The 13,951-nt window shown below is 41.9% G+C and overlaps 1 pseudogene; it reads right to left on the bottom strand.

Moving 5' to 3' along the window:
• Positions 1-7,053: 7,053 nt before the first annotated feature.
• Positions 7,054-7,214, bottom strand: LOC146821428 (small nucleolar RNA U3; annotated as a pseudogene).
• Positions 7,215-13,951: the final 6,737 nt, after the last annotated feature.

Below are 13,951 nucleotides of genomic sequence, written 5' to 3'. Positions count from 1 at the left end.
TGGTAGGGGAACCATTCCCATGATTGCTGATCACAGAATTATCTTCACTGACTACTTCCACTTCAGGAATGTCAAGATTATCTGCTCTAGCCTGGGCTGCATCAGCCTCAGCAAGCAACTCCAGGAGTTGTGCCTTGGTTGGAGAAGACCTAGGTTTAATTATATAATCTTTATAGAGGGCCTTTAGCTGCTTCACATTAAGTTGCACATAAGATGGTAGGATGAGCTCCTTGACCCGCTCCTCTGTGTTAGTGTAGTTGAGAACTTTTTAGGAAATCGTCAAAAATGTCTAAATAGACTTTTAAGCCTTAACTAAGTAGTACACATTTTTAATTTCTAATGCAAAATGTCTGGGGGACTTGAGACAAGTCCCTAACAGTTCAGGTTAGAACATTTGGAAAAAATCTAAACATTTGTAAAAAAGGTTTTAGACTAAACACAATTGTGAGTTTCTTTTGACCAAGAGGTATCAGCAAATGCAAAGTCTTGTACCCCACCGCTAATCCATCAATGTACAAAGCTGGCTTTTTATGTAGTGTACCAAAATAAGGTACACTATAGAAAGTCCAGATGACCCTTATTGACTTACAGGGCTTAAATTATTAATCCCAAAAGATCTCTTCGTGGTTGTGTGGGTGAGCAGTTTAGGCTTATCAGATGGTTGTGATTAACATTTATTATACACAGAGAGTCAATAAATGAGACACACACTCAGAACAATTTAGAAAAACAACATAGATTTTTATATTAATGTAGACACCAAGATCCTCAGGATTAGGTAAGTACTTTTTAAGTTTGAGATTTTCAGAAATACAGTAAATACAGTTGTCAGACTGAGGCATGAGACTTGAATGCCGTAATATTATCCTATAGGAAATACATATACTGCAAAGGCCTACTTGCAATCGAGTTACACAGGGTTGAGCTTCTGGACTTAAGGTAAGTAAGGGCCTCGGTCCTTAGAGCCACCAGCAGTTTTGGTTTACCTGTTCTTGTGTGTCTGGGTGAACAGGTGCTGGTCACAAGGGTAGCCTTGAATGCTACTGCTAAAATCAATGGGAAAACTGTAACAACAAAATAGCGATAAGTGGGGACTGAGGATCAGTCCAGCAGAGCCCAGATGGGGGAGTGGCTCTTGAGGGTCTCTGGAGCAAGGGTGCACTATTAGAAAGGTCAGACTTGGGCTGATGGGCGAAGGTGCGAAGGTGTTTTGTCCAGTGGGTTGCTTGCACTGGAGGCTCTCTTTTTAGTAGGCCTAGGCGGTGAATTCTGCTCCGTTCACGGAGTTTGCTGAGTTTTCTGCACTCCGCGCTCATTAGAGCTTGTGGAGTGCAGAAAACTCCGCTTCGTGTAAGGCAGCGGAATTTGTTCCCCGCTCACGTTCTACCTGAGCAGCAGGAAGATCAGTGCGAATGGCAATTCACACTGCATTCCGCCACCTGAACAACAGGGTCACTCTCAATGATGGTCTCTCTAATGCTGATGTCCCATGTCAGTATGTCTGTCTTGGCGGTGTTGATGTCTGAGGTGAACACTGAACAAACCTTGGAGGCTGGAGGTGCTCTGGTACTCTGGATATTAGTAATGGAGGGCTCCTGAAGACTTTAGTGCCTCAAAACCCACTGGGGAGACAGGGCTGTCCTCAGGAAGCTTTAGAAACCTACTCCTGGGCTACTGCTGTGTCGGTCAACCTGGTGGTAAGCAGATTGGTGAACCCTACTTTGTGGTTGTTGAAGTTCTGGCCAGCCTCCAAAGCTCTGGGAGGATGCACAGCTGTAGGATGAGTCGGGTCTTTGAAGTTTTTGGAACAGGAGCAGGCAGGCAGGGTTAGGCGACAAACTCCATAGCGAGTCCACAGTTCTTGCATCTTCAGCGTTTCTTTGTCATCCCTCTAATTTCAGGGAATCAAATTAGAGCTCCTGGTGTCAGGGGGCCACCTAAATGCTAAATTTAGGGGCGTTAAGGGATGTGAAGTGTAGTAGCCAATGGTCTACTTACCCCTGGGGTCACTATACCCCCTATATGACCACTTTCTGTGGGGAGTGGGCATAACTCTGTCCCTGAGTTTCTAAGTGACCTAAAAACAATATGGTGGAACCCTTCTTTTGTGGAGCACATCAGGTAGCCCACCTTAGGGATGTGTCTAGACTGGTGGTGTAACACGCCTACTGCAAACCTAATTTCCAGCCTGTCCTGGTGCCAAATTGGCCTTAGGGCAGGGAGTGGCATCTCCCAGGTCTACAAACCACGACATGCAGCCTGCAATGGGGGTCCCTAAGGGTGGAATAATATCTTATGCAGCCCTTAGGGACTCTCTTTAGTACCTATGCCCTAGGTACCAGTGGTACCACTTACTAGGGACCTACAGAGTTGCTGAAGTTTGTGTCAATTGTGTTACTATTAGACCATTTTACCTTGTTTTTAGTTAAAGATCACTGGCACTGGGGCCTGGCTAGCAGGGACCCTGTCGAAAAACATCAGTACCAGTGGCAAAAAGTGGGGATGACATGGCAAAAAGGGGCACTTGCCTATAGTCAACATATAATTTATTTTCTAATCGTCAAATAGTTTTCACTCTTCCAATTGCTTCCCAAGTAGTTATATTAAGCAAAGGTAAATTAGGATCCCTAAAATTGTGAAAATGTATGGAGTGTTATTGCCTGCCGGTTGCATAAGAAAATATTGGGGGAAATGAATTGTGACACAGTCAAAAATATCACCAACAAAATTAAAGAGTTTACACTGTATGTAAACTATAAAAAAGAAAAAATATTCTGCACCACAATATCATTATAAAATTAAGTAAATCAAAATCTATCTATCTATCTATCTATCTATCTATCTATCTATCTATCTATCTATCTATCTATCTATCTATCTATCTATCTATCTATCTATCTATCTATCTATCTATCTATCTATCTATCTATCTATCTATCTAGACAGATACAAAAGTAAAGAAACCAAGAAAGAGGACTCATTTTTATCATCCATCTGCACAGGAAGTGACATCATTGTATGTCCCATCAACCCTCTTCATAAGAAGTGAAATCACTGGATTTACCAACATCCATCTGCACAGGAAAGGACATCACTCCTCTTCCCTCAAGGACATACTTAATGATGGCCGCAGAGGGTGTGTCACTGGTACGCTGAAAGCAAGCCCGTCTGTGCCAGCCTGCACCTCAACTGTGACCAGCGCCAGGAACACTGGTCCCCCTCTCCTTACGTCGCTACACCGCTGTGCCTCTTCTTGTCCCCAACCCTGGTAACGTTTCTCAAGTTGCTGCCTTGCTACAACACACAACACCCAGGAAGCATTCTCATGCACTTCCTGAAAGCTCCATGTCACAGCCATCTTCACCCTGGGCTGCACTCTCTTCTACAGACCACCGGGACCGTGCACCAACTTAATGGATACCATCACTGAACATCACACCACTCACCCTCGTGCTAGCAATTACACCCTACTCGGAGACCTGAACTTCTACCTGGAAGACCACGCCAACTCCAACTTGAAAGCACTCATTGAATACCTTGAATGCCTGGGGCTTACCCAACGAGTAAAGGGACCTACCTACTTCGATGGACACTTCCTGAACCTTATTTTCACCACCTGTGACAACATCCAAGGTGACGAGCCCAGAGCAGTCTCTTGGACAGACCACACCCTCATCAAGTTCAGCATCCCCATCTTGGTCCAATGTACAAGCACCACTGCCTGTTCAGCCTACCAAAACTGGAAAAATATCAATGAAAAGACTGGAACACTGCTCTCAATACCAACCCACCCAACACAGCAATAGCCTCCCCAAAGCTATCAAGAATTAACAAAATTGGATCACTATTGCAATGATTCCATGCCCCCCCTAAAATTCAGCAGTACAACAAGATCTAGTACCCAGACCATTTGGTATGTGGAGGAACTCAGACTGATTAAACACTACTGTAAACAACTGGGGCACAAGTAGAGAACGAGTCAAGCAATGCAGGCAGGAGCATGTTCAAATATGCCCTGAGATGCTCCCACCAAATGAGCCAGAACCCCAACCCTGTTGCTCTGGTGGACCGCATTGATGGCAGCACCAACAGAAGCAAAGCAATCCTCTCCATTGTGAAGGATTTCAAATAACCAGTGGCTGTCTCCAACACATTCACCCCCTTGCAGGACCTCGACAACAATGTCTCTCAATTCTTCAGCAACAAAAACACCACCATTTACAGCAACATCAACCCACAACTGAACCTGTCAGACCTTGCTAAATAGTCTGGATTGACCCATCATCACCCCAGAACAAACGGCCACCACCATGAAGTCCATACACTCATGACCCCAATCAGACCTCTGACACCACTACGCCTACTCCAGAGGACTGCAACCCATCATTCCATGCGCACACCATTCTGTATTCCTTCAACTCTTCTGTAACCTTCTCAGATGCTTGGAAACAGCAGCTGCCCTCCCATTACTGAAGAGACTCTTCGCAGAACCTTTAACCCTTGCCAATTGCAGGCTGATTTCCCTGCTACCATTCGAGACAAGGTCTTTGAGAAAATCATCAACATATGCATGTCCTAATACATGAATGACCACCAGGTCCTCAACACCACTCAGTTTGATTTCTGACCCAATTACAGCAGAGAAACTACCCTCATTGCCACATGGATGCCATCCGCATGAATAAGGATGGAGAAGACATGGTATCCCTTAACCTCCTGGACCAATCTGCAGCTTTTGACATGCTGTCCCACCCCATCCTCACCCAACACCCACACAACATTGGAATTCAAGGACATGCACTTCAGTTGATCTGGTCTTTTCAGATTGGAAGGACTCAGTCATTCAGCTTGGCTCTATGCACCTCTAATGCCTGGGATCTCATCTGAGATGTTCCACAAGAATTCTCTCTGCGCCCGAGCCCCTTCTACAGATACATGATCCCTCTAGCCAGCATCATTCACTCTCACAAGGTAATATCCTCTCCTATGCCAGTGACACACAACTCATTGTTTACCTCATGGACATGCTGCCATGTACCCAAACCAAGATCGATGCCTGCATGATTAAAATTGTCTACTGAATGAAGACCAACTGTCTAAAGCTGAGCACCCACAAGACTGAAATCTTGATATTCGGGCAGGTCACTTCATCACGGTACTCCATTTGGTGGGCAACAGAGCTGAGACTGAAACCTACCACCAATGCCAAGAAACTCAAGATCGTCATCAACAGCAACCTCAACATGACTCCCCAAGTACTTGCTGTCACTGCCTCACAGGGCAGAAGCAAGCTGGAATATGGGGGCACCCTCTATGTTGGGATCAACTCAATAAAAGGCTTTAGGCCATTCAGAACTTATTAGCCAGAATCACCCTAAACCTCCCATGCCTCACTCACATCACATCACACTTGAAGGAGCTCCACTGGCTGCCCATACACAAACAAGCCCAATTTATACCCCTCACCCACACTTTCAAGGCACTACATACCACTAACCCAACATACCTCAATAAAGGCATTAGCTTTCTCAAGCCTTTCAAAACTTTGGCTTGTCCACACTCCTACTCACACAAATCCCATGCATAGTTATAACCAGATGTGGCAGTCGCACTTTCTCCTATATCACAGAAAGTGTGCAAGGGCCTGCTGCTTCACATAAGAGCCTCCTCATCATTTCTTGAATATTACAAGAAGCTAAAAACCTGGCTTTATGAGTATTTCCTCTAGGCCCTAGGTTCAACTTGTCTCACATCTACTCAGCACCTGGATACCCTTGATTTGATAGTGTGCTCTACAAATATGTATAACATAACATATCACTTGACATATATGGCTAGATAGATGGCTAGATAGATAGATAGATAGATAGATAGATAGATAGATAGATAGATAGATAGATAGATAGATAGATAGATAGATAGATAGATAGATAGATAGATAGATAGGTAGATAGATAGGTAGGTAGGTAGGTAGGTAGGTAGGTAGGTAGGTAGGTAGGTAGATAGATAGATAGATAGATAGATAGATAGATAGATAGATAGATAGATAGATAGATAGATAGATAGATAGATAGATAGATAGATAGATAGATAGATAGATAGATAGATAGATAGATAGATAGATAGATAGATAGATAGATAGATAGATAGATAGATAGATAGATAGAATTTAAATGTTTACATTAAGTAACATTAAATACACTTCCCTGCATACAAACCAGAAAAAAACACCAAAATAATAAATAAAATAATAAATGAAACAATATTTAAAGTAACATCTTATTATATGATCAAATTAAGGAAATAATGAATCAAAATACATTTTACAGACATTATTATTTAAATATGTAGCACAATATAACAAACATTTTCAAATAAACCAAATCATTTCCATAATAATTAATTGAATTAAATGAAAATAAAATGTACAGAATTATCAGTAAACAACTAATTATTATCAGCAATTAATATAACAAGTGATATAATTTGAATAACTTCTCAGCATATTCCCCTACAAAACCAACAACCCATTACTAAAAAATAAATCACAAACAAAAGTATAACAAAGAAATATATATAAAAAAAGTATATATCAAAGTTTGTACGTATAAAATAAAATTTGAACAAATAAACAATTTAAATAATTACTAATCAATTGAATATTTCATTTACAAAAAAATGAATTTCTAATAAAATTAATTTAGTTATAATTTAATTACCTTTCTTTCCTATACCACTACAAATCAACATCCCTATACGAAATATACAATAAATGTAAAAAACGAAACTTAAACATATAAAATAATAATTAAACAAATTACAAACTTAACTTAGGGGCTTATTACAATGTCGGTCGGAGTTGCCTCTAACCGACACTGTCTCGGACTCGACTCCAACCGACCTGTGGTCGGTGGTTCTGACCACCTGATTAGGATGCGACCGAATACTTTTCAGTCGGATTCCTACTGTTCTCTATGAGAGCTTGTGTCAAGGCGGTAAACCGGCTGTAATACAGATTCCTAGAGAGAAATGGGTATGTGTGTAAAGTCCTGCACCCTGTGGCAGGCACCCTGTGGTGCCTGCCACTCAGTGCAGGGTTTTACAGGGGGTACCCTAAGTACCCCTCGACCGCCGACCGTAGACAACGGAGTCAAGGGGGACGTGCTAAGGGCACCCAGAAAAACTATAGAAATGATCCCTGAAAGTATAGTCTTGGGCCTCCAAAGTCACTTTCCAACAGCCTGTCTGTGTCGGAAAGGCCGGCACAGAAAGGCTGTGGGAAACGGACTTCATATTCCGGACAGCAGAAACGCCGTCCATAGGGGATTATGGTGCGGTTCCGGCTGGCTGGAAGACTCTGAGAACCGGTCGGAACCGAGTCAGAATAACTGGCCGGTTTACGTTCTGACCGCAAACATCGTAATTGGTCAGTTGGACTGCAATACGACTGAGTTGATTCAGGAAGCCTCAAACCGTGGTCAGAAAGCCTCCAACAAGAGGTTTGAGGCTTTCTGACCGACATCGCAATCGGCCCCTTAACCTCTTCTGTGCCCATGACGAGAGAGTCTCGTCATGGAGCACGGTTGCGCTGTGCCCATGACCCCACCCACTAATACAACGCCCGGCACAGGAGGGGGAAAGGGCGTGCCACAGAAGGGGTTAATGTACAATAAAAAACAAATAACAATACAATTGAGTTATTATGATTCAATTAACATCAATCCCTTACATTTTATATTACTAATTACATCTAAAAACAATTACACATTTAAAATTACAAACAATATTTCAATAAATTACTAACAATTATACTAACAACAGTAACACCTAAAATAATACACTAACTAATCTATAATAAATTAATGAAACATATTGATTATAACTATATTAAAGTAAACTTAATTAAATAATATTCTATAAAACTATTTTGTATAACACACAAAATGATATTCTTACTTGAGTTATTCTGTGCCATGATATTTTGGTTCTGATGATAGTTTGACAAATATTTATGTCATTTGATATTTTTAATTTGATATTTGTGTCAATCACTGACCTAATCCTAGAACAGGTCCTATGAGTAAGGCCTTGATGATAGTCTGCTTCTAGCCTGAGACTTAAGAAAGTTTTAAGCCAACTTTTTGTCACAGTATGAGGACCTAATGTCTTGGGTAGCATGAACACTCACCTTTGATAGTTGTTATCCCAGCAGCTACATGAGCTGGGGAACAATCTTATCCCATAGAGACTGCATTAGATAGCATCCAAAAGGCAACCCACCTACTACAACCTGGTGTAGTATTAAGCATGAAGATGTTGAAGCACTTGGGGACAATAACTTGAAATTGCAAGGAATGTAAGTCAACAGTCATCTTTTCTGTGATGGCAAGAAAGTGTGCAGTGATATGTTTCATTATGTCATAAATGTTCACATGATGGCAATTTGCAAGTCAAGTTTTGAAGTCCAATTGTTTACAACCATAAAATAAAATTTCTGGCATAATGGATAGTAAATTGCTAATCTAGCATTCAGAAGTGCTGTACGAAAGAATCATGATTTTGGAGAGCATGGTGGAAAACCACCTGCTTTAGATACTTGGGGCAGGAGTTGAACAACAGGCCTAATAATAGTAGGGCTGAGCAAACACAAGGAGATGATGGACGGAGCGCTGAAACTTTTCAGACACTCACCCCCAGTCACAGACATGGGTTAAATCCATCATCGTTCTTTAGCTCACTTCCCCACCTCAGACCCAGCTATATGCAAATCAGTCTTGACCCTGTGCCTCATGAGAACAGTCCATCCCGAACTGCCAAGCGAGGTCTTCCCTGAACCGGAAACAAGCATCCTTGGACTGGTTTCTGGATAACACCCTTCATCAGCCAGGCTAGCTTGAATCCAGTGGCATAGTAGGGCTGAACCTGAACTGCAGAACCAATTGGTAATGGTGGTTATGGATGTAAAGAATGGTGTTGTGGTGGGGCATAGATGGAAGCAGAGCAACAAATAGGCCCCTAATGATCTAGTGTGCACCCAGGTCACGAAGCAACATTTAACTCTCCAAAAGATGCTCATTTGGTACAGATATGTACTGCGGTTTCGGCTTCCCCATGCATACTTCTGGGTCCCTGCACTGGTTTTATGGGCCAAAGTGAGTGGGTATCCTGTATCACCTGCAGGAGAGAGACAAATGGGTGAAAGTAAATGACTCAAACACTTAGTCATATACATCAATTACAACAAACATGTTGCTAATAGGTGCATATATTTATGATATTGTTCACATTGTCCACATTGTTCACATTGTCCACAATTAACATAAATGCAAACATTATATTATGTATTGTCTCACAATGGATGCTTACATATGCCCAAGGAGTTATCTGACGTTACCTATTGAATTTGGCAACTTTGAACCACAGCAGCAATATTAACGTATTATGTTTTGGATACTAAAGATGGGCTTTATTACATACATTATCACAATCATAGGTCGACCTAAGAAACTTGGCACAGCAACTCAGTATACAATGCTCTGTCTCACCAACCATTTGCAGATGTATTGTGTACTTCATTTTACGGTTGAGGTAGAATTGTTCATTTGTATGCTGTGTGACCATGGCTCCATGTATTCAATCAATATACCCCAACGCATAAGGTAAATCCACTGTGGTTTGCTGAAGCTACACTGGTATCTGCATAGCATGATCTGGTGGGCCAGTAATGTTGTGTCCATGATGGTCTACTACAGAGTCTAAAGTGATGAGCTGCTGCAGTCAGCCTGTGATTGCCTCATCTGTCTGAGTGTGGGTATGTTTTTGGGATTTCCTCACAGGATCAGAAAGGCTGGAGGAACTGGGTACGAGAATCTATGTTGCCACTTCTCCAATGACCTCCGTCTCCACGAATCTCCCGACTACTACCCTCCGACAATGCACCTCATCTCTCCCTAGACACTCTCTCACATGCATTTCATTTGTGGTATAGTGCTACTCATACCATTGTAGGATGTCAGAGCACTTTACATCACACACATTAGACAGAGAAGTGGGGGTGGGAGCACATTGCTTCACCTCCCAGCACAGTTCGCCCCTTAGCATTATGGTAAATGCAGTTCTTAATACATGCTTCCTTGAGATTTTACTGGAGTGTCCCACCAAAGTTGGTGCAGGTTAGTGCTGTACATCTCTAGACACGTGTTTCTGGATTTCATCCATCATCAGTATAGATAAAAACAAATTTGATATGGGGATGCTGAGCAGGCTGCCACAATCCTTACAGGTCTCATTACTTCTCACAGGCACACAGGTGCATCTCCACAAGCTCGTCAGCTCAATGGCTCAATCAAGCCTTTTCAAAACAGGAAGGGGTGGGAGCACACTGCTTCACCTCCCAGCACAGTTCACCCCTTAGCATTATGGTAAATGCAGTTCTTAGTACATGCTTACTTGAGATTTTACTAGAGTGTTCCACCAAAGTTGGTGCAGGTTAGTGTGGTACATCTCTAGACACGTGTTTCTGGATTTCATCCGTCATCAGTAGGGATAAAAACGAATTTTATATGGGACTGCTGAGCAGGCTGCCACAATTCTTACAGGTCTCAGTACCTCTCACAGGCACACAGGTGCATCTTCACAACCTCATCAGCTCAATGGCTCAAGGGAGCCTTTTCAAAACAGGAAGGGGTGGGAGCACACTGCTTCACCTTCCAGCACAGTTTGCTCCTTAGCATTATGGTAAATGTAGTTCTTAATACATGCTTACTTGAGATTTTACTGAAGTGTTCCACCAAAGTTGGTGCAGGTTAGTGCTGTACATCTCTAGACACGTGTTTCTGGATTTCATCCGTCATTAGTAGATATAAAAAGGAATTTTATATGGGGTTGCTGAGCAGGCTGCCACAATCCTTACAGGTCTCAGTACCTCTCACAGGCGCACAGGTGCATCTCCACAAGCTCGTCAGCTCAATGGCTCAAGGGAGCCTTTTCAAAACAGGAAGGGGTGGGAGCACACTGCCTCACCTCCCAGCACAGTTCGCCCCTTAGCATTATGGTAAATGCAGTTCTTAGTACATGCCAACTTGAGATTTTACTGGAATGTTCCACCAAAGTCAGTGCAGCTTAGTGCTGTACTTCTCTAGACAAGTGTTTCTGGATTTCATCTTTCATCAGTAGAGATAAAAACACATTTTATATGGGTTGCTGAGCAGGCTGCCACAATCCTTACAGGTCTCAGTACCTCTCACAGGTGTACAGGTGCATCTCCACAAGCTCGTCAGCTCAATGGCTCAAGGGAGCCTTTTCAAAACAGGAAGGGGTGGGAGCACACTGCTTCACCTCCCAGCACAGTTCGACCCTTAGCATTATGGTAAATGTAGTTCTTAGTACATGCTTACTTGAGATTTTACTGGAGTGTTCCACCAAAGTTTATGCAGGTTAGTGCTGTACATCTCTAGACACGTGTTTCTCGATTTCATCCGTCATCAGTAGAGATAAAAAAGAATTTTATATGGGGTTGCTGAGCAGACTGCCACAATCCTTACAGGTCTCAGTACCTCTCACAGGCGCACAAGTGCAGCTCCACAAGCTTGTCAGCTCAATGGCTCAAGGGAGCCTTTTTAAAACAGGAAGGGGTGGGAGCACTCTGCTTCACCTCCCAGCACAGTTCGCCCCTTAGCATTATGGTAAATGCAGTTCTTAATACATGCTTACTTGAGATTTTACTGAAGTGTTCCACCAAAGTTGGTGCAGGTTATTGCTCTACATCTCTAGATATGTGTTTCTGGATTTCATCCGTCATCAGTAGAGATAAAAACACATTTATTTTATATGGGGTTGCTGAGCAGGCTGCCACAATCCTTACAGGTCTCAGTACCTCTCACAGGTGCACAGGTGCATCTCCGCAAGCTCATCAGCTCAATGGCTCAAGGGGGCCTTTTCAAAACAAGAAGGGGTCGGAGCGCACTTGCTCACCTCCCAGCACAGCTCGCCCCTTAGCATTATGGTAAATGCAGTTCTTAGTACATGCTTACTTGAGATTTTACTGGAGTGTTACACCAAAGTTGGTGCATGTTAGTGCTGTTCATCTCTAGACACGTGTTTCTGGATTTCATCCGTCATCAGTAGAGATAAAAAGGAATTTTATATGCGGTTGCTGAGCAGGCTGCCACACTCCTTAAAGGTATCAGTACCTCTCACAGGCACACAGGTGCATCTCCACAAGCTCGTCAGCTCAATGGCTCAAGGGAGCCTTCCCAAAACACATATTACATCAGTCATGACATGCTCAGTGACATCACTGATGACATCACTGATAACATCTCAAATGACATCACTGATGACATCACTGATAGCATCATCCACAGACTGTGTGTTTCTAAAAAGTTTAAGAATGTTTTATGTTTATATGCTAATGTATATTCAAGAATGATTTGTTGCATTAGAACCTGTTTATATGCAAAAATATCTTTATGCGTGGGTGGGTGTGTGACTCCTTGCATGGATGTGTGACTGAATAATTCTGTGCATGTACGCATTTATGAGTGTATGAGCTAAGGACTGTGTTGGTGACTGAACATATGTATAGCTTTGTTGGTAAATGCAACGATGTGTTACTGATATATGTGTAAGTAATTACACATGTAAAAGGCAGTATTATACAGAATAAGAGTATATAAGTGAGTATATGTGACAGCAAGTGATAGTGTCCATGGAAAAGTATGTGGTTATGTCAATAATTGTTAAACACAGTACATATGTGTATGAATAAGTGATGTGCTGTGTGTATAACTGTGTAAAAAAAGTAAATGGCATTGGAAATAATTATTTGGGTGACTCACTATGTTTTAGATTAACTGTTAGTGTAAATAGCAGTGTGTGAGTATTTATATAGGTATATGAGTGGACATATTAGTGGCTGTATTGATGAATGACTGTGTGTATGACACACTGTATGAATTTGTGGATGCATGTGTATGTAGACCTATAAATCAGTAAGCAGCTATGTAGTAACTGCTATTGGAATGAGCATGCTTTCCATGTTAGCGGTATGTACTTTTGAGTGAGGGTATGAAAGGTATTTTTTGGTTGTGAAGAGCAGCATCAGATGATCATTAAACAGCTATGTAGTAACTGCTATTGGTATGACCATGGTTTCTATATTGGTAGTTGTACTTGTGAGGGGGGTGTATGAAAGGTGTTATTTGGTTCTGAAGTACTGCACCAAATGATCACATGAATGATGTCATCAGTGATGTTATCAGTGATGTCATCAGTGATGTCACTGAGCATGTCATGAGTGATGTAATATGTGACGTCATCAGCAGTGCATTGCGGGGGTGCAAGTTATACTTAGCTCAACTAACTATACGGGCAAATTTCTCTGGTTTTATATGAGTGAAATGTCCAACTAACTATAACGTCCCTGAAACCTATGGTTTTTTCAGTGAATTTCTATGGTTTTTTAAATGCTAATTTCTAGCTATAATGTTTTTAAAATCTATAGATTTTTCAGTGAATTTCAAAGGTTTTATAAATGCTAATTTGCAACTACAGTGTCCCTGAAACCTATATTGTTTTAAGTATATTTTAAAAAGCAGTGCATACTTTTTGTAGTGAAAAACTAACTGTAACAGTAGTCTCTTATAAGTTATAATTTAATAATGTTTAAAACTTAATTAGCACTGTTAACATATCAGTATGGAAAACGTGTGACGCAGCAGATATGATACCTGACTTCGAACAACAGCGTTCACAGTTCGATTCCCGGCTCCGGCGGCACTTTAGCCCACCACTATGTCACTGCGGGCAATACCTTGAATAATCTTCCCGACGCCCCGAGCGCAGTGAAAACGCGAGCATGTGTCAAGTGTAAAACGTGACATCTAAATGGTCGGAGCCGCATGTTCCTTCCATATATTACTGAATAACCAAGAAGTATATAAACCAAACC

Source organism: Triturus cristatus, chromosome 6 (genome assembly GCF_964204655.1).
Source record: "Triturus cristatus chromosome 6, aTriCri1.1, whole genome shotgun sequence".
Taxonomy (NCBI): Eukaryota; Metazoa; Chordata; class Amphibia; order Caudata; family Salamandridae; genus Triturus; species Triturus cristatus.
The sequence above is the reverse complement of the archived record's forward strand: the minus strand, read 5'-3'. Positions and strand labels throughout refer to the sequence as shown.